We start from the raw sequence: 21,487 nt of genomic DNA on the forward strand, positions 1-21,487 counted from the left end.
TGTTGGGGTAATAATGTGGTATTTTTCTTTGTAATGTGTCACAATAATACCAAAGTCAGACAAAGATATCAAAGAAAAGAAAACTATAGGCCAATATCCTTGATGGATACAGATGCAAAAAATATTCATAAATAAGATACTAGCAGATTGAATTCTACAGCACATTGAAAGAATCATACACCGTTGACCTAGTGGGATTTATGCTTGGGATGCAAGGATGGTTCAACACACTTGAATCAATCAATACGATATACCACATTAACCAAATGAGAGTGTTACCTTTTACATTGAGGAGCTGATAAGAAAGAGTTGGGAAAGGATAGAAAAAGGGAACAAGTGGCTATTGGAGGGGGCCAATTCTAGAACAGAAGTTGAAGGTTGTATTCAGCCAGCTATAGGTGACATATATTTACTGGTACAGGTTAGATATATGTAAATGCAAGCAGGAAGATTGAGGAAGATTTTGACTGGGAGAATTTATTTTAGTGTTACTGTCAAAATTCTACCTTTGGAGTCACATTTTCTGATTTACATCTCTTGTTTTCCCATGTAGTAGCTGTATGATCTTGAGTAGTTGACCTTAAGGTGACGGTTTCCTCACCTTTAAAAGGGAGATACTAAAGTTCCTACCTTAGGAACTTAGGGCTGTTAGGAGTGTTAAGTGAATTAATACATGTATGTTAATTAAAATTGACCCTAGCCATATTAGGCCTTCAATATATGTCAGTTGCCATTAGAAACACTGTTGTTAAAATCTAAGACTAGATCATCTGCTGAGGGTTGTTAAAAGAAGTAAGTTGGAGCTGCAAGGAAAAGGTAAAAATTTGGGATGATGTTATTGGGAATAGAGGAGCAAGTCTTCAAAGGATATAGATACAGCTGGAGATCCATCTGAACCTGCCCTCAGATACTCCATATTTCTGGATCTCCTCCAGGGACCAGGATGTTGGAGTCCGGTAGACTCTTAGTGATTGTACGAGCCATCTGACCCATTGCTTAGCCAATCAGCTGCAAGTCTGCTTGACTACTGCTTACTCTGCATGACTAGGAGCCAAGAATGAGGTTGACAGATTTCTATTTATTTTTAAATTTAATTTAGAAATAGATTGGTATATTTCTTTGGATACAATATTAGAATGTACATGAAGATAAGAATGCTAATCTTGGACCATATGGCTAAAAAACAAAGTTTGGCATACTACTTGGGTTTCTAATGAATATTTCATTCTGTGTACTTTGTCAGATTTATGGACTATATATACATCTAGTTAGATGAAATTAAAAACAAAAAGGGCAGCCACTGTGAATTGGAGAATTTCTGAAATATTTGTAAATTAAATTTATGACAGCAATGTTTTACAACTGTAGGCAATGATTATGAAAATGAAAATCACCCTGTGGATTCCGTGTTGGTGTCACTGGTAATATGTGGGCACTGAGGAAAAGCAAGCACAAAACTAGCAATGTTAAAACAATTCAATAGCAAGGGACAGTGAGTTAATATTGTGAGCAACTGGGAGTAATGAGTAACTGGAAATCAGCAGAAACATTTGTAGGAAATTAATAGAATGAACAAATTTTATTACATATATAGAGTATATCCAAATATTTCACTGTAGACAGGATTCAGTAGTACAACACCATCTCTTTATTTGCTAGACTTCCAGATGTTATTTGATAAATTCCCCACATACCCACTTGTTGACAGCAGAATTAGAGAAGAGGAATAACCAAGTTGAAACTGGAAACTAAAATCTTAGAAAATATTTCTGCAGTTCTGTAGCTTATTAGATTCATTTGAGCTGTTACATGAAAACATTTTTGGTGGAGAAATCATGTGGTGGTTTGCAACCAGAATTTAAAAACATCAAAAAGGACAGCAAATATCAGAGTAACAGAGTAAATGTTTCGTGTGTGTGTGTGTGTGTGTGTGTGTGTGTGTGTGTGTAGTGTTGAGAAGTAAAACTAATATTCTACTGTAGCTTTCAAATGTTTAAAAAAATATTAACTTATATTAGGGAGGTGACATTTAGAAAGGATAGATTATAAATTATCCACTAAAATTGAATTATTAGAAAATATTACCAATTAATCAATTGTTCGACTTCTACAAAATTATTATATCATGGTTGAGATATTTCAAGAACGGACAAAGAGGAATTGAGATAGACATCAGAGTTGGGCCCTTCTTTTTGGGAAGGTAGGGTGAAGCTTAGTATTATTATTACTAGACTGAATGAAAGTGTAAGAACTACACGTCTTTTGACCTCAGGGGGACAGGACCCAAAATGAAGACTCAGAAACTGAAAATACAGCAGAGGGTAGGGCAGAGCATAAACATTTGGTCCAAATGGTCGGTGACACTGTTGATAACAGAGGAAACCTGGGAATTGATGCATGTCTATATGCTGTTGCCTCTCCTTTTTCCTGCACTTCTAAGGTAAAATTTTGTTTTGCCTAATTACATTGTAACTAATAAGAGTAATAGAGGTTGCTCTGATTCAAATGAAAAACATGCCGTGTAATATATATCATATTTTTAATGTAGTGCTTTTTGTTGGAATCAGCTGATGGTCAATTTGTGGGAAAATGACATAAACTATTAGGCTGGGGTGATGGGCACTTGTCAGGATCCCCACCTCCTCCTCTCCTCCTCTCCTCTATGTGCAACTTTCATGAACATTAGGATACAGTCTGAGCATTTTTTAGTATAGTGTCTGTGTCCTCTTTTAGGCCACAAATTCCCTTAGGGAAGAGCCCAGCTATGTTTGTCTTGGAACTGACAGTACTTTGGATATTGCTTAACTTCATCAAAGCAGAAAAGCAATACCCATTGACTGACCTAAACAGTTGGACTGATCTAAAAATGGGAATGAAAAATTTCCAGAAAAGGAGATGTAAAGCATAATCATAAGGAGGACCAAAAGCTTAAAAATTATCAAATACATGTGTTAATTAAAAACACAACAATGAATCTAATATCTGATTATTTCACTGTTTTTCATGGCTTTGAATGACAGTCATTCACAGTCATTCACTGAACCAGTGAGTTAATCAGTGAGGAAAACTAGCATCTGATAAGTGGCCTATTCCTTGGAAAGGTGGTATATGACCTAGTGGTTTATGACATAGTCCCTCTGACTACATTCAAATGCCAGTAGCAAGATTTCTGCAAGGTATAGGACCTTTCAAGTCAAACTGGCTTGTGAAATAAAGGGGATGTATTAGCTAACGTTAACTGAAAAGAATTGTGTTATAGGGTTATGGGAAAATTTATTTGCAGGTTCAGATCGACCATTTCTCTATGCTTAGCTTATTCCTTAGATTGTTTTGCCATGGTCCAAATTTTGCAGCAATTCCCTATCTTACATGTGCATACTGCAATGCACAAATGAATACTGAAATGTCCAAGTGAACAAAGTGTACTCTTGACTTGTATTTCCCAGTAGAAGTCCCAAAGTTTATTTTGGTTCTTTATTTTGGGTTCTTGTTTAGAATCCTTGGATCACATGATCACCTGTGAACCATGCACAGAAACCAAAGGGACGGATTAGTAGACTGGCTACACCAAAGCTGAGGGCTCTATTCTGGCAGTTGACAATGACATCAAATTCCCTGAAACAGCATGGGTGGGGCAGGGAAATCAGGATGTTGCCTTCCTCTTTGTCACTTGCCATTTACACATTAAAGAAATACTGCCATTTGTCCTGCAATTCCTAACATTTTGGAGTTGGCTGATTGCATCCCTAAGGTGTTATTTAACAAGCTCTCTGATACTTTATGATTCCACCATGCTGATTCGGGAAGTGAGGGGGAGGGCTCAAGTGGTTCACACTGTTTTCACCATGATAGAGATTTTATTTAATAAATATTTCTTATTTGCTGTATGTTTTTAAGACACTTTCCACAGGAGTGCCTAGGTGTCTCAGTCGGTTAAGCATCTGACTCTGGATTTCAGCTCAGGTCATTATCTCACGGTTTATGAGTTTGAGCCCCATGTCTGGCTCTGTGCTAACAGCATGGAGCCTGCTTGGGATTCTCTCTCTCTGCCCCTCTCTTGCTTGTGCTCTCTTTCTTTCTCTCTCAAAATAAATAAACTTAAAAAAAAGACACTTTCCAGAGACTTTAAATGTTTGTTTGTTTTTAAATAAGTTTTGCCAGTTATGGTTGCTTTGCTGGAGACAACAGCTCCTCGTGCTGCCTTTGTGAAGTGGAACTCTATATTATGATAGACATATTCAGATTGGTTTACTGTCATTATTTTTTATGATGCGTACTTGTCCCAGTTTTATGTGTTTTGCCTTATTTTGGGCTTTTAAAAATATTTGCTTGTTTTCTCTCAATGTCTTTGGAATTTATATAATGTATTTCTATTTTTGGCGATCCTTGAAATTTTACCATATATGCTTAGCTTTAAAAAGTATAAAGTTAGGGGTGCCTGAGTGGCTCAGTCAGTTGAACATCTGACTCCTGATTTTGACTCAGGTTATAATCTCACGGTTGTGGGATCGAGCCTCATGTCAGGCTCTGCATGGAGCCTGCTTAGGATTCTCTCCCTCCCTCTCTCTCTCTCTCTGCCCCTCCCCCATTTGTTCTCCCCAACCCCCTCTCAAAATAAGATTTAAAAAAGTACACAGTTAAATTAGTGGTTCTCAACTGGATGTGACTTTACCCCTCAGAGGATATTTGGTAATGACTGGAAACATTTTCCGTGTTAAAATGGAGTGGAATGTGTGCCACTTGCCTCTGATGGATAGAGGGCAGAGATGCTGCTAAAACATCCTGTGACACATAGGACAGACCCTCATACCAAAGACCTGTCCACTCATACCCCAGGTCTTTTTTTTTTAAACTTTTTTTTAATGTTTATTTATTTTTGAGACAGAGAGAGACAGAGTGCAAGTGGGGGAGGGACAGAGAGAGGGGGAGACACAGCATCTGTGCTGAGCTGTCAGCACAGAGCCCGGCACGAGGCTTGAACCCACGAACCGTGAAATCATGACCTGAGCTGAAGTTGGAGGCTTTACCAACTGAGCCACCCAGCTTCCCCTTCCACCTCACTATTCTTATTACTCTCTCCCCTATATATTATCATGTTTTGAGATTTTCCCTACCTTTTGTGAAATCAGCCATGCCATTAATATTGTATCTCTTCTAGGCTTTAGTTGTGTTGCAGTGAGAGGGTTACTTGGAACCACTAGTCAGCCGTAACACCAGGCTGGAAGTTTCCTTTTTTCTCTTTTAAGAGGCCGTACAAGAGTGCTTAGTAAAAGATAGTCCATTGCTTCTATAAGACCAGCAGTTCACGTTGACAGGTTAAGGAAGGGATGAGTACACTGTGTTGTCCTTTTGCAAATGTTACTTTTGCAATGAAGTTTCTGTTGGCTAATGGTCAGTACTGTGAAACTCTGGAGGACCTCAGCATAACAGATGCTGGTGTTTTCTGATAGAAGTCAAGTTGGTGAAATGGACCTGTTTTACTGTGTTGCCTACACGATTTGCTTGTCTTTGCAGCCAAATTTTGAGTTTAGAATCTTTGAGGTAAAACTACTTCCAATTCTTCTAGACACTGATGGATCAACTTTATAAAACACCAGTGTATAATAGCAAGAACAGGTACTTGATCCTACCCTATTAGGGGCTCCTCTTGCTGAGAGATGGGTACTCAACGCTGTCACTAGGTGCTGTGCAGAACTGTCAGGTGTAATAGCTCATCTTTGACTTCCTTTGTTTTGGGAACCCATTGCTGTCAGAGTTGGAGTAAGTAATTTGAACACTTTAGTTACAGCCAGCAGAAATGGAATCAATACATGCCAGGATTAACTTCAGTGATTAATCCCAGAATCAATGAACCAAATGATTATCATTTCTGTCAGCTGAAGATTCTGGGATGCAAAATTGTGATTAAAGAGGTGGGTTAATTTTGCTCTACTGGCTTCTACAGCAGCATATCTGAAGCCACTGTTTTTTTTCCCTTGCTTTGCAATTGCTTCAGTGATTCCTTTAGCTGCAGCCAGTTCCTGTGCCACATGGTGGGGTGATCAGAAGCCAAATCTGACAATGATGAGAGGCAAAGTCAACTTAGTCTGGGCCGCTAGATTTCCAAGGATAATGCCAAGCTAGTGAAGTTTCTAACTTTTAGATCAGAGAGAGTATTCTGACTCTGTGTTATGGGCAAGCAGATGCCATTTGCTGGTTTTCAAAAGACAGCAGAGAAGGCTGGAGGAAGGGCTGGGCTTGTGACTGCCTAACTAACGGCTCTGAGTATCAGTCAATGCAAGGCTAGAGAGCCATCTGCACGGCGGTGCTTCCCACTAGAGACTCCAGGCAGAATGCACCCAATAGTACTAGTCGGACTGAAGGATTTTCATGTGCCAGAAACAGTGCTCAGAATTCTGTCTTATTTCATTTAAAGATCACAACCACTCTGTGATAGGTGCTGTAAATACCCTCACTTTCTGGATAAGAAAACTAGGCCTCAGTCAATTAAATAACTTTCCCAAAGATACATGCCTCATTTGAATGTAGGTCTATCTGATCCTGGATTCTCAGGGCTCATTTGCTCAGTTGAGATCATCCAGGTATGGATAAGGAGAGATGGCTCTTGTTATGAGTTGAATTATATCCCCCAAAGAAGGTAAGTTAAAGTTCTAACCCCCACTACCCTAGAACGTGAACTTATTTGAAAATAGGGTCATTGCAGATGTGATTAGTTAAGATGAGGTCATACTGAAATAGTGTGGGCCCCTAAGCAATATGAATGGTGTCCTATAAGAAAACAGCCATGAGAAAAGAGACATGGGAAGAATGCTACGTGAAAACGGAGGATTGGAATGATGCATCTGTAAGCCAAGGAATGCCACAGGTTGTCCACAAACCACTAAGTTGCAGAGACAGCATGGTTCTGCTAACACCTTGATTTTAGACTCTGAGCCTCTAGAACTGTAAGATGATAAATTTCTACTGTTTTAAGCTACCCAGTTTGTGGTGCTTTGTGATAGCAACCCTAGGAAACTCTTGGGTTAAGGGCATATGTACATGTGTTTGTATTTATTAGAATGGCAATTAAAGCAAGCAAGCAAGCCACACATAATCCATAAAGCTGTAAAGCCTGCTATGTGCAGAATACAATGTCAAGGGGGCTGGGAAGTCAGATATATAAGACTTGGTCTATGTGCTTAGCTAACATAATGTTTATGATGTATTTCTCATTTGCTGTTTTCCAGCCAGTACCCAGGCAAGGAGTCCATGTCATGAAATGACCTACACCTCTGGAGACAGATCTGCTTTGGTGGGAGGCCCTACTGTTTCTCAGCGTTTTAACCTTGGGGAAATTACTGAGTCTGTCTTCTGTTTCAATTCCTTATCTGAAATATGGGGATGATGGTAATAAAGAGGTTGTTGCGAGCATCAGTTATTTTGTGCGAGGTGTTTGGCATAGTCCTTGGCACACAAGTGTTCCACAGATAGGATATATAATTACATTCTTTTTGTGCTTTTAATAACTGAACAAGGTGGGGACTATGAGTCCCATTTTCATAAAAGGGCTAAGTGACTTCCCCAGGAATGCAGAGATAGTAAGATGGCAGAAGGGGGTGCCTACCCTGTGTGTGACTCTCCAAAGGCTGGGTTATGTCCCTTCTATTACACTGCCTCTCCAAACTAGAGAACAGCCTAGTCTGGTAAATAAGAGGCTGGAAAACATAAGGAGATCAATGTGGGTAAAAGCTGTATATGCAAAATGAGTCCAGCCGGCAGTTTGACCATCCACTGTGAGTGTCCCCATCTTGCTGGGGCACTCAGAGGAGGCTCTGCCATGTGGGAAGTAGGATCTCAGTCCCACTGGCCTTTCTTCGTCCATGTCAGGAGCATCTATCAATCTGCCTCTTTCCTTCATTTCTTTTCTTCTCTTTTTTTAATGTTTCCATACTTTGGACAACACTGTCTCTTGAAAGAGAGAGGAAGGGGACACCAAGGGAAGAGTGGTAGGTGGGTAAGTTTGCTTCTTGCCCCATCAGGTTTATAATGGGGTGATCTGAGACTGGACATCAACATTTTTAAAAGCCTCATTGGCTAGAAATGCCTTTTTCTTCTTGTTCCTTTGAGATGGACCAAAAAGAGAGCCAAATACAGCATTTTAATGGACCTTTTGGTTATGAAAACACAAAGCAAAAACCTAGCTTCAAAATGGGAGAAGTCAAAGCAATGTGGAGCTACATGATTTGCCTGGCATAAAAATCTCAGTATCATTTCCACTGTGGACCAAATTTCAAGGTGAAAAGGGAAGACGACCACTTCACTATTAAATATCAAGCACTAGTGTGGACATTGACAACAATACCCATCACACACCCTGAACAATTTAGGGGGAGGGGGTAAAGGCAATTAAAGGTTCCAAACCCAAAGAATACTGTCAGTGATGGAGAAACACAAAAGCCATTTCAAATAAAATGTTCCTGAACTCTTAGCCTCAAACCACTTTCCTGATAAAATTACAGAGCTTGTTCCATTTATATCGGTATTAACTTTTAACCTCTGCACCATTCCAATAGTAGAAGATTAATCACGGAGCCTAATCGTGTAAATTAATGAGGGCAAATCTGAATTACTGATAGTACCAAATGCCAGAAGTGCTTAACAAGAATGCAGTTTAACTGTCTCTTGCCGTATATGTAAATAGTAAATGAATAAGTACCACGTGTCATAAAGCTCTTTCCACATCACATGACATAATGTATTCAAAATACTCATCCATGTTAAAAAATGCCTATTAAATATAAATGAGATGCTGAAATTATGGAAGGAATCCTCAGTTATCCTTGGCTGTTAATTTTAGTGAAGATCTCTTTCAAACATATGACCTTGAATATCCACAGAGGAATTACCTTGTGCTTTTTTACTCTTTGAGGATCTCAATTTTTGATCATACACTCATAATTAGTAGATTAGAAACTATTGGTATTTTCTGATATGTCTAATAGGCTGTCTGGGACAGTCTACATCGCTTTGGCCTAAGAAAACACGCCTTGGTGTAAAAAAGCATGGAGCCAGCAGGTGGCAGTGTGTCCCCACCTGCGACGGAGGCACTCTTGCTCAGGAAAAGCCCCCACACAGGCTGAAAAAACAAGTAAAAGGCAAATGTTTCCTTGCTTTGTGAAAGGTGGAAATCCATCAACCATGTTCCTTTTTCCATACAGCTGCAGAAGGCCGGTGAAGTATCTGCTTCCAGAACCCTTATCTTTTGGGGTGGCATGATCCTGCCAGCTTGCCTGTCCTCTGGCAAGGTGTGGTGTCCTTGCCTTCTCACAGAGCCAGATTTTGGAAAGCCCTGCTGGAGACCACTGGTCTGATGTCTGAGTCAGAGGCTATACCAGTCTGAAATGTGTCCTCTCCAGAAAAATAGTATCTTCCAAACACGCTTCGGGTAATGAAAAGGTGATAGGGGAACACAGGGCCTCTGGCGGTGCTGCTTATCTTTCTTCATTGTGTTTTATGATAAAACATTCCCTAGGTGATGCTCAGCAGTACAAAGTCTTGAATCACTGAGCTGGAAGCAACCTTAGAGTTCATGGCCATCCTTCTCATTTCACAGGGAAACTAACTGAGGCAAACCAGAATTATTCACCCCAGACCACACGGCTGGTTATGTGATAAGTCAAAAATAGAACTTGGGGCTTACTCCCACTCACATACTCTTTTTTTTTCCCTGTACATTTATAATGCCTTGGCACTAGGTAAACAAAAGTTCTGAATAGGCAAAAGGAAAGGAAATACTTTTTGACTGGCTTCTATGTTCTAAACAAATCATTGTGCTGGTTTCTTTTGTATACATGTAGTCTTTTAATCCCTGGAACAAACTGGTAGCTAATGTTACTTTCAATTTATAAACTTATTATCTGAACCTCAGAGGGGTTAAACGACTTGCCCAAGGTCATGCAGCTAGTAAGTGGTGGTTGAGATTTATGTTCCACACCAATGAAGAGAAGCAAAAGTTGGTTTTTGGAGGTTGTTAAGCACTGAGTAGGGAGGAGAGTAGGATTAGTAGAGGATCCATAGGGAAAATGACTCATCCTTTGTCTTTGCAAATATCACTCTGCCTTTCATGGAATACTTCCTCCAGTACTGTTTTTATGTTTGAATCCTCCCACAAAACATTCTCTGAACTCCAATTTGAAGTTCTTAATCCTCTGAACAAATGTATTATTTATTGTTGGTGCCCCTCATCAGGCATATCATTTATTGTCTTTAAGAAACAGTTACCTCTTCATGTGTAAAAAGATGTTTTCTTCCAGTTTGAAAATAGGTGGTCACTAAATATTTGATGGACTAATGAATTAAATATTTAAGTAGCTAGTTGGAGTTTACAAAAATAGGACACATCCCTGAAGAGAACATTAATACTACTCTTTTATTTTCAATATTTTCTAGTTTTGGGGAGCCTGGGTGGCTCAGTCAGTTAAGCATCTGACTCTTGATTTCGGCTCAGGTCATGATCTCACATTTGTGAGTTCAAGCCCCATGTCAGGCTCTGTGCTGACAGTGTGGAGCCTGCTTGGGATTTTCTCTCTCTCCTCTCTCTCTGGCCCTACCCTGCTTGCTCTCTCCCTCAAAATAAATACACTTTAAAAAAATTTTTAAAAATTTTCTACTTTTGAGTACAGAACTTCATATGAAAAGATGTTTAATATATGAGATTAGGGAAATGCAAATGAAAGCAACAAATGCAAATGAAAACAACAATGACATACACATCTATTAGAATGGTCAAAATCCATTACATGACCCCACCAGATGCTGATGGGGATGTGGAACAACAGGAACACTCATTGCTGGTGAGAATGCAGAATGGTACAGCCACTTTGGGATACAATTTGACATATTCTTACCAAAACCAAACATACTACCACAGGATTCAGCAATTGCACTCCTTGGTGTTTACTCCAAGGACAAGAAAACTTATGTCCATACAAAAACTTGCACATGGATTTTTATAGCAGTTTTACTCATAACTGCCAAAACTTGGAAGCAACCAAGATACCCTTCAGTAGGATAAATTGTGGTACATCTAAACAATAGAATATTATTCAGTGCTAAGAAGAAATGAGCTACCAAACCATTAAAAAAATAGGGAAGAACCTTAGACGCATATTACTAAGTGGAAGAAGCCAATACGAAAAGACTACATACTCTCTGAGTCCAAATATGTAAGGCAAAACTGTGCAGACAGTAAAAGATCAGTGGTCACCAAAGGTTGTCAGGGGGAGATGAATAAGCACAGAACAAAGGATTTTTAAGACAGTGAAAATACTCTGCATGATACCTTAATAATAGATACATGTAATTATACATAAGTCCAAACCCATAGAACATACAACACCAAGAGTGAACTGTAATGTGAACTATAGACTTTGGGTGGTAATGATGTGTCAGTGAAGTTCATCAGCTATAACAAATATGCAACTCTAGTGGGGGGGTGTTGATAATGGGGTAGGCTCTGCATTGCATGGGGGCACAAAGTTTATGGGAAACTCTGCTTTTTCCTTCAGTTGGCTGTGAATCTAAAAGTGTTCTAAAAATAAAGGTTTTTTTTTTTTAAGTTTATTTATTTTTGAAAGAGAGAGAGAGAAAGAGAGACACAGAGAGAGAGAGAATCTGAGCTGGGAAGGGGCAGAGAGAGAGAGAGAGGGAGACAGAATCCAAAGCAGTCTCCAGGCTCTGAGCCGTCAGCACAGAGCCCAACATGGGGCTCTAACTTACCAATGATGAGATCATGACCTGAGCTGAAGTTGGACACTCAACTGAGCCACCCAGGCACCCCAAAAACTAAAGTTTTTAAAAAAAATAACTTGGTCTTTGGTGAGAGGGACTAATTCAGAATTGGAGGGAATATGACAAACGAGTACATAGCACTGTTGAAGTCATAGCTCATGCATGGGTGGGGAACTGAGTAATGGTGAATTACTAGTTAGTAATTATTAGTATTAGTAATTAGTATAGATGACAGGGGGTGGGATGCTTTCCAGTGTCTTGTTCTACCTCCAGTATCAACGATGTAGGGATATGAATTTGAACTTAAACCAGAACAGAATAAGAAATAGAGCAAGACAGGAAGTTTGGTACTATTTATAATCCTGATAAAGTGGGGTGCCTGGGAGGCTCAGTCGGTTGAGCATCCAACTTCAGCTCAGGTCATGATCTCACAGCTCGTGAGTTCGAGCCCCGCATCGGGCTCTGTGCTGACAGCTCAGAGCCTGGAGCCTGCTTTGGATTCTGTGTCTCCCTCTCTCTCTGCTCCTAACCCACTTGCATTCTGTCTCTGTCTCTCTCAAAAATAAATAAACATTAAAAAAAATTACTTTATAATCCTGATAAAGTACCAAATAACAATAGTGCAAAAAAGTCTAAAGAAAAGGATGGCATGAGACCCTCTTTATAAAAGCACATATTCCTTGGCTGGTTAGGTTTCTATCTTCACTCCTGTTACTGCATACTTTTTTATCCAGATACAACCTCTGAATGTTCAATCAAGAGGTATTCCTCACCCTAAATAAGAATACTAATCTTCTTTGTCCTAAAATTATCCTCCTTTTGGAGTTATTTTGCCTCTGAGCAAACACAAGTATCTCACCTGTACAGCATTTGAAGGCTTTGTAACACTGTTGAAATCAGTCATTATAAATGACCATCTTTGACTACCTCAACTACATCACTATTCCTGGTGTCCTTTTTGGACTTGGCACCAACATTTGTCTTTGCATAAAAGAGTCCCTGGCAATAGAACTACACAAAAGTTCAAGGTCTGAAATAGAGTTCACTCTTTGAAATTGAAAACTGGAGAAAGAAATTCTGTGACTTGGCCAAAGACCCAGAGTTTGATCTGTATAAGAACCAAAGCCTTCAGACTCCCAAAGTCTTTACTTATATGGCTCTGTTTCTGCAAGAGGTAGCTAGTAAGCCAAATTCATAATTTAACATATAATTCTCTTTGAGAAGATTTAAATGCATTTGGCCAGATGTATGGATAAAAGTTCAATGGTCAGTTTATTAAGTTAAGCCAGGGATATTTCAAATACATAATAAACCATTCAAGGTCAAGGGTGATTTTGGTTTTGAATATAGAAGCTGCTTTGCCTATCTTGCCATTGAACTCATTTTGAATCCCAAGTTGTGTTCTGTGGCTGCTATTCAAGAGGCATATTCTTGTTGTAGAGTCCAGCTCTTGGGCAAACACAGCTGCAGGAAAGCCAGGATGATGCACTGCTCTTCTGAAAAGGACCTTGACCTCACTTTCCCCACAATGGCTGTGGCTCACCTTCTCTTTACCACGGTGTCAGTTTTCATTACCTTGACATTTCTCACGCTTTGATGTGTGATATGAAATGGTAGCCTTTGGCAATAGATGGGGAAATGAGGCTTCACGGGGACATAGAGCGCTTGCCAAAGGAAAAGTGTGGAAAATGGATGTGACAAGGTTATTCAGATTGCTTTCTTAAGGAGTTTCAGCTCAGCTGTACGTGATGATGCTACCAGTTTCTGCTTCAGCTTGTTTATTATAGAGGTAGCTGTGTATCCCTTTGTGAATTTGTCATGGATACTTTCGCCATCATGCCTAGCATGGGAAGTAGTGTCTGGTAGAGAAAACAAACTAACCAGTCATCTAGGAAAGCTTCGTGAACACCGTTAATTTCCATTTCAATTGCTGAGACTTCAAATTTATAATGGTGACCTTTTGTTTCTGTATTGTTATTGCTGATTCTCTTTTCACAGGTTTTATTTTGTTACTGTTTAGCAAGAGTCTCTATAACATAAGTGAATTAAAGAACTTCTTTAGTCTGTTTTTTTATCTATAGTAATTAACAAATAACAGCAATAAAACTATTCAGATGACACTACATTGTTTGTTTTGTTTTTTTTTTTTTCCTAAGATGTTGTAATGGTAAGAATATGGGACCGAAGCATAAGAGGGTAAAGCCAGAAATTTGACATAAATTTTCAAAAGGACATGTGAGCCCAGGTATGATCTGGGATGAGACTGCAGGCTAGTGGGACCCTGTCTGCTGACTGGGTTTTAACAGTAGGTTGTTTTAGGCAGCGTGATTTCAAATGATGCATCTGTTTGGTGTCAGGATTCCATTCAGCCAGTGGCTGGAGGAACAGAGTGTGTGCATGGGTGTTTGCTTGCAGTCTGGCCTCCGTCCCTGTATTAGTTTTCTATCATGGCATAACAAATTACCACAATCTTAGGGACTTAAAACAACATAAATTTATTTTCTCTCAGTTTCCATGGGTCAGTTCAGGCATGAGTTAGCTGGGTTCTCTACTCAGGGTTTTGCCAGGCAGAATTCAAGGTGTCATCCAATCTTGTCATCTTATCTGGGGTTTTTAGGTATTTCAAACTCACATGGTTGTTGGCAGAATTCATTTCCCAGGGTTGTAGGACTGAGACCCTCAGCTCTACATAGGCAGTTTACAATATAGCAGTTTGCTTTCTTCTTCCAGGGCAGGAAGAGAATATCTCTGATCTTCGTTCCCTTTTAAAAGCCTCACCTACCTAGTTCAGGCCCACCCTGGTTAACCTCCTTCTTGAATAACTCAGATCTAACTGATCACTGCCTTAATCATATTTGCAAAATATCTTCACCTTTGCCACATTCTGTTGGCCAGAAGCAAATTATAAGTTCTAACCAGCAATCAAGGGTACAACACTAGGGGGCAAAGATCATGGGGGCAGTCATACAATTCTGCCTATCACAGTCCCCATCACCCTCCCTAAGCTGTCATCACAGGGCTATTGTTGCCCCCTAATTGCCAAGTCCCACAGCCTCCTCTCAGCTGTCACTCTCAGTGGCATGGGGCACTGCTAAACATGCTCCTCATTCTTCTTAGGGTTTTCTGATGTTGCTATCTCCCACTTCCCTACCAGAGAGGAAGTGTAGGACTGGAGAAACCATATGATATTTGTAGTCAAACAGAACCAAGCCTTAATTCCCACTCTGTTTCTTAGCAGGAATAATCCACAAGTAGCTTGTATCTGTGCTTGAATGATGCTGGCAGGAGCTGGAAAATACAAAGGAGCTTCTCTACTTCCCCATTTCTGTCTACTTGAGTACCCTCCATTAGCAGCACATAAATGGAAGCCAGTAGTTTCCAGGAAGGGAATCTAAGAAGTACATATTGCAGACTCCAGCCCCAGCATCCCAGAGAAGCACAGAATTTGGTCTTGAAGCTGAGAAACAATAGGTAAAAATAGGCACAGGTATCTACCCATTGCAAACATCCAGTGCAAATAACCGTAACACAGTTAAGTGAATATATCTGAGCCCCTTGTTAACTCCAGTCTGAGATAACAAACGTTCCCTTTGGGTACAACTCAGTTTCTTGCCACAACTATACAATATTCTTTTGCGTTAAAGTATGTGTCTCCACTCCTCAGACCTGTTTGGCCAGTTCACAGAAGCTTTCCACTTCACATCTGCGTGAGTTCAACACATAGACTGAGGTTTCCGGATATCCCTTACAGAGTTTCACCCTTGTGCTTTTTCAGAATCATTTAAATCAGTCACTGAACTGTTTCGGGAAAGTTCTACCCTTCAGGACTCCCCAGTGCTCCTGTCTTCCCTCCCACCTCTACTTGCCTGGTACTTTGAATCACAGAAGTTTGGCCATTAGCAGGCATCACAGTAGGGATTGTAGTAGAAGCAGAATTAGTTCTGACCCAGGTGCTACAGGAAAGACCACTGATGCTGCTCCTTCCTCACAGGACCAAATGCTATTCTGAACCCACTTTAAACCACCAGCTGGCAAGGCTGCAAGACACCCGTCTCCTAAGGGTTAATCCACTTGTACATTAATCTGCTTCTTTTCATTGTGCCTTTTATTGCTCTGGGTTATTGTAAAGGTGCAGAGATTAATTAGCAGATTTAAAACCTTGAAAGCTTCATTACATAATTTTAGTCATCGGGAAACCTTGGGAAAACTTAAAAAATGAAGGCACTAAATCATTTTAATTGGAAATTTAACTGGGTATCTTTATAGAATATTTTATTGCTTGTCTTCTGAACAGACAGCTGCCTTAATGTGTCCTTAGACACTAGAGTTCTAAGCTAGGATGTTCCTCAGGAGATCTTGTTCTTGTCTTGGTGTGAGGAGGTGGGATTTGCCTGTAGCAACCAGCATCATTAAAAACAGGTAGGCCCTGCTTTAAGAAATCCTAGCATCTGAAAACCAGAGAATGTTAATGTGCAAACTGTCTCTTATGTTACAAGAAGAATCTACTTTTTTAATTAAACAAATGAGATTCCTAGAATAGTGCACCTCTTTAAATTTCCATAGAATAATTTCATTAGTAAGGGTTTATTTTTTTTCTCAGTTATTCTGGCGACATGCTCACTGAGCTCCAGGAAATTCTGCCACACCTTGACATGTTGTCTTTACAGGGCTTCAGATTGTGAGCAGAACAACAAATCCAGCTGGAGGCTGAATTTTCTCTCAGCTGTATGGGCACACTGCTCCCTGGTCAGTACCAGGCTGACCCCCTCTTCATCTCGCTATGCATTTTATCAAGGGTAATACACGAAAAAGATAACCCCTGAGGTTCCATTACTTGTTCAAAAAGAGATTATGCAGGCCCTCTGACCAAGAATAAAAGTGAAAGTAGAAAGAGAAGTAAAATATTTTATGAACAAAATTCAAAAAGTAAACCATGGCTTTAACATAGACTCAGTGGTTGTTTTTCATTTTATGCTTAAACTTTCCCTAAAATACATCAGATCAAGATGGGCAATCCTGCTTGAAAAGTGAGAGACAGACCTCTGGCAGCTGGGCTTGGCCTCTTAGAGGTAGGTGAGCCATCATTCACCCCAACCAACATCACCCCAGATTCATGATGTTTCATCTAAGTTGCTAACAATTACAGGGGTGGGGCAGTTCAAGTCTCCACACTGTCCTGAACATATTCTTCTGAATGGCTCCGTCTACATATGGTTCCTTCTGCTGTCTGTCCCCAAGATCTGTCATCTAGACTATCTGGAGAGGCCATGGGGGCAGAGCAGAGAACAAAAGCTCAAGCACTCTCTTTAGCTTGTGTCTGTGGCTCCCCATTTCTCACCAATTCTGGGCTTGCTGTTTTTCTTCCCATTTCAAACTCTGAGCCTGTGTGTGGGTGCACGTGCTTTGAGCTTCTGTTTGTCTCTATTAATATGTGGTTTAATCATATGGAATGATTCATGTTACTTTCTTTTTTTATAATAGGCACTCAGAGTCAAATATAGACCTTGGAGTTGCACTTCATTGTTTGTTGTGTTTTATGTATGAACAGTTTTGCTCCCAAGAAAATCCTTTGAAATGTATCCTTTGAGAAAAGGCGTATTACCTTTAAAAAAAACCTATGGTTGTGATAACACCAATAGTAATTTCCAAGTAAAGATACTTCTCTATCTGTATGATTTTTTTTTCCCATCAGGTCTTTAAAATTAATTAAATTATTATCAATGCCAATTATAAAAAAATAATTTTATCTCCTTTGGAAGTTTGAAAGACTCATACAAATATTTAAGACAACAATGCCCAGAGAAAACCACTAATTATTATTTATGAGTTTCTGTTTCTAGTCAGTCTTCCTCACCCCCTCACTCACATCCAGGAGTGAGTATGGGTTTGTATCTAATTTAGACATGTGTTATTTAAAAAAAAAAAAATTAATGCTTTTTTTTTTTTAACGTTTATTTATTTTTGAGACAGAGAGAGACAGAGCATGAACAGGGGAGGGTCAGAGAGAGAGGGAGACACAGAATCCGAAACAGGCTCCAGGCTCTGAGCTGTCAGCACAGAGCCCGACGCGGGGCTCGAACTCACGGACCGTGAGATCATGACCTGAGCCGAAGTCGGACGCTTAACCGACCAAGCCACCCAGGCACCCCAATGCTTATTTATTTTTGAGAGAAAGAGAGACAGAATACGAGTGGGGGAGAGGCAGAGAGAGAGGAAAACACAGAATCTGAAGTAGGTTCCAGGTTCTGCACTGTCAGCACCGTGGGGCTGGACATAGGGCTGGAAACCCACAAACTGTGAGATCATGACCTGAGCCCAAGTCAGACACTTAACTGACTGAACCACCCAGGTGCCTCTACTATTTTTCACATAATTGTTTTGTTTACTTATTTTGAGAGAGTGCATGCACACATCTGTGTGAGTAGGGGAGAGGCAGAGAGAGACAGAGAGAGAAGAGAGACAGAGAGAAACCTAAGCAGTCTCTGTGCTGTCAGCTCTGTGCTGGATTCCAGACACAGTGAGATCATGACCTGAACCAAAATCAAGAGTTGGCTGCTTAACCGAATTAAAGCCACCCAGGCACTCCCAGATGTTTGTTATTAATCTGCATCAGCATCCATTAAAATGCCCTGTTCCTATCTGGTCTTCAGATGTCAGTTTTCAGTGACACAGACCATTGCTGTCCTCATGAGTCTCAGCCCTACAGCAGCTTCCATTTTGCTACAATCTGTGTCACCTACACACATGGGAAACATCTTGCTGTCTCCCATGACATTTGGGTTAGATGGGAATGTCCATTCTGATGCTTCTCAGGCTTGTCTGCTGGTCACCCAATGTAAATATTTCTTCCATTCCAGCCCTGGAATAGTATCCATGTCTTACTTCAGCAATCACTCTTCAGTATCTTTGCCTTCAAATTAGACTGAGTTCTTCTTATAGATTACCTTTTTTTTTTTTTTTAATTTTTTTTTTAATGTTTATTTATTTTTGAGACAGAGAGAGATAGAGCATGAACAGGGGAGGATCAGAGAGAGAGGGAGACACAGGATCTGAAACAGGCTCCAGGCTCTGAGCGGTCAGCACAGAGCCCGACGCGGGGCTCGAACTCACGGACCGCAAGATCGTGACCTGAGCCGAAGTCGGCCGCTTAACCGACTGAGCCACCCAGGCGCCCCAACTTTTCTATCTAGAGGAGGCTAGTCTTCCCACATCTGTTTAGAATTAAGTGGTTTTCCCCAACATCTTACTTTATTATGAAAATTTTCAAACATATACAAAAGTTAAAGAGTTGTACAGTAAGCATACATATACCTACCATGCAGATTCCGGATTGTTAATATTTTGCAATATATGCTTTATTTCATGTCTATCAATATATTTATTCATCTATCCATCTATCAGTCTGTCTTTATTGGATACATTTAAAGTGAGTCCCCTTCTACATTGTATCAGGGTTGGTCTGTAGAAAAATATATAGCAGAAGTGATGGTGTGTGACTGCTAAGGCTAGATTGTGACGGGCACCAAGCTTTCTGCTTTGCAATCTTCCTTGGCTTTTTCACTCTAGGGGAAGCCAGCTATCATGTCATGAGCAGCACTGTAGAAAGACCCACATAATGAGGAACAGAAGACTCCTGCCAACAGACATGTGAGTGGCCTGGAAGAGGATTTCCCAATGTCAGTCAAGCATTCAGGTGCTTGACTATATTCAGCTATGTTCAGGAGATATAGCTTCTCCTATTATCTTGATTTGCAACTCCCTGAGAGAGCCTGAGCCAAAGCCACCCAGCTAAATTGCTCTCAAATTCTTCACCTATAGAAACTACAATAAATATTTGTTGTTTTAAGGCACCATGTTTTGGGGTAATTTTTTACAGAGCAATAGATAGCTAATACAATATTTTATCCTTAAAGACTTCAGCATGCTTAGAACTAATTAGAAAATTAAGAATTCAATATTTTTCTTTTTTTAATGTTTATTTATTTATTTTGAGAGAGACAGTGCAAGTGGGGAAGGGGCAGAGACAGACAGACAGACAAACAGAAAATCCCAAGCAGGTTTCACACTCAGTGCAGAGCCTGACTCAAGGCTTGATTCCATGACCCTGAGATTATGGCCTAAGCCAAAATCAAGAGTTGGACACTTAATTGGCTGAGCCACCTTGGCACCCCTATATTTGTTTTCTGTTTTTCTGAGGCTAAGCTTACATACAATAAAATGCACAAGTCTTAAGCCACTCATTGAATTTTGACTAATACATATACCAAGTGATCTAAATCCCTATTATCTACCTAAAAAGTTCCCCCATAGCTCTTCCTAGTCAATTTCTGCTCCATCCCAGACACAACTTTTATTCTGATTTTTTCATCACACAAAATTAATACAAATGGCACAAATATAATTAATACAAATGGTCAAGAAATTAATACAAATTGAACCATACAGCATATACTGTTTCTGCAAGGCTGCTTTCACTTAGAGTATTGTTTATGAGATTCACCTATTAGTTACATTTATGAGCAGTTTGTTCCTTTTTGTTGCTGAGTAGTCTCCCTCTATATAACTATACCATGATTTTTAAAACTCTATTAACCTATTGATAGACATTTGGGTTGTTTTCAGCTATTATGAAGAAACTGTCATCAACACTCTCATGCAACCCTTTTTACAGAAATATGTTCTCATTTGAGATGCCTGGGTGGTTTAACTGGTTAAGCATCTGACTCTTGATTTCAGCTCAGGTCATGATCTCACTGTTTGTGAGTTCAAGCCCACATCAGGCTCTGCATTGATGATGCAGAACCTGCTTGGGATTCTCTCTCTTTCCCTCTGTCTCTGCCCCTCCCCTGGTCATGCACGTGCTCTCTGCCCCCCCCCCCCCACTCTCTCTCAAAAATAATAAACTGAAAAAATAAATAAATATGTTCTCATTCCTCTGGATTAAAGATGTAGGAGTGGAAGGGCTGAGTCATATGGCAATTACATGTTTTAAATTAGAAGAAACTACCAGGTCTGTTGCCAAAGTGGTTGTACCACTTTATACTCCCCCTAATAATGTATGAGAATTCTGGGTGTGCCACATTCTTATCAAGACTTTTAACTTTAGCCAGTATAATGAGTGTGTGTTTATCTCATTGTTGTGTTTCTCTTCTGTTTCCTATATTTCATTTGTTTCCTGTATTTCATCTGTTTCCTATATTTCCTATATGTTTCATTTCTCTGATTCACACTATTTTGTTTAATATTCACATATCGGCTTTTGTTATGTTTTAATTTATTTTTAAACTTCCATATGCTCATCTTGAATTCAGAAGCAATCTAATCAGTTCCTTTTTTGTTTACTTTCAACTGGGGAGGTGTTTCCCACCACCCCCATGGTTTAAAACAAAATCCCAGAGGGGTGCCTGGGTAGCTCAGTTGGTTGGACTTCCAACTCCTGATTTTGGTTCAGGTCATGATCTCACAGTTTGTGAGTTTGAGCCCCATGTCAGGCTCTGTGCTGACAGTGCAGAGCCTGCTTGGGATTCTGCGTCTCCACCTCCCCCAACCACACCGCCCCTCCCTAGCTTACTCGCTCTTTCTCTGTCAAAAAATAAACATAACTTTTTTTTAATCCCAGAAAGTGAGCATGTATTTACAAATAAATCCATCTAGATCACCTTCTTTCCTTGGGGTAGGAAGCCAAATTGCTGAGTTGTCCAGGTAAACACAAGACATC

At 40.0% G+C, this 21,487-nt stretch overlaps 1 long non-coding RNA gene across 1 annotated transcript; it reads left to right on the top strand.

Moving 5' to 3' along the window:
• The first annotated feature begins 941 nt into the window (after positions 1 to 941).
• On the top strand, positions 942 to 7,399 carry LOC132687714 (uncharacterized). The gene is made up of 3 exons (XR_009614237.2): positions 942 to 1,062; positions 2,273 to 2,440; positions 7,227 to 7,399. It is a non-coding gene; the product is annotated as an uncharacterized LOC132687714 (long non-coding RNA).
• Positions 7,400 to 21,487: the final 14,088 nt, after the last annotated feature.

Source organism: Panthera onca, chromosome A3 (assembly GCF_046562875.1).
Source record: "Panthera onca isolate mPanOnc1 chromosome A3, mPanOnc1 haplotype 2, whole genome shotgun sequence".
Taxonomy (NCBI): Eukaryota; Metazoa; Chordata; class Mammalia; order Carnivora; family Felidae; genus Panthera; species Panthera onca.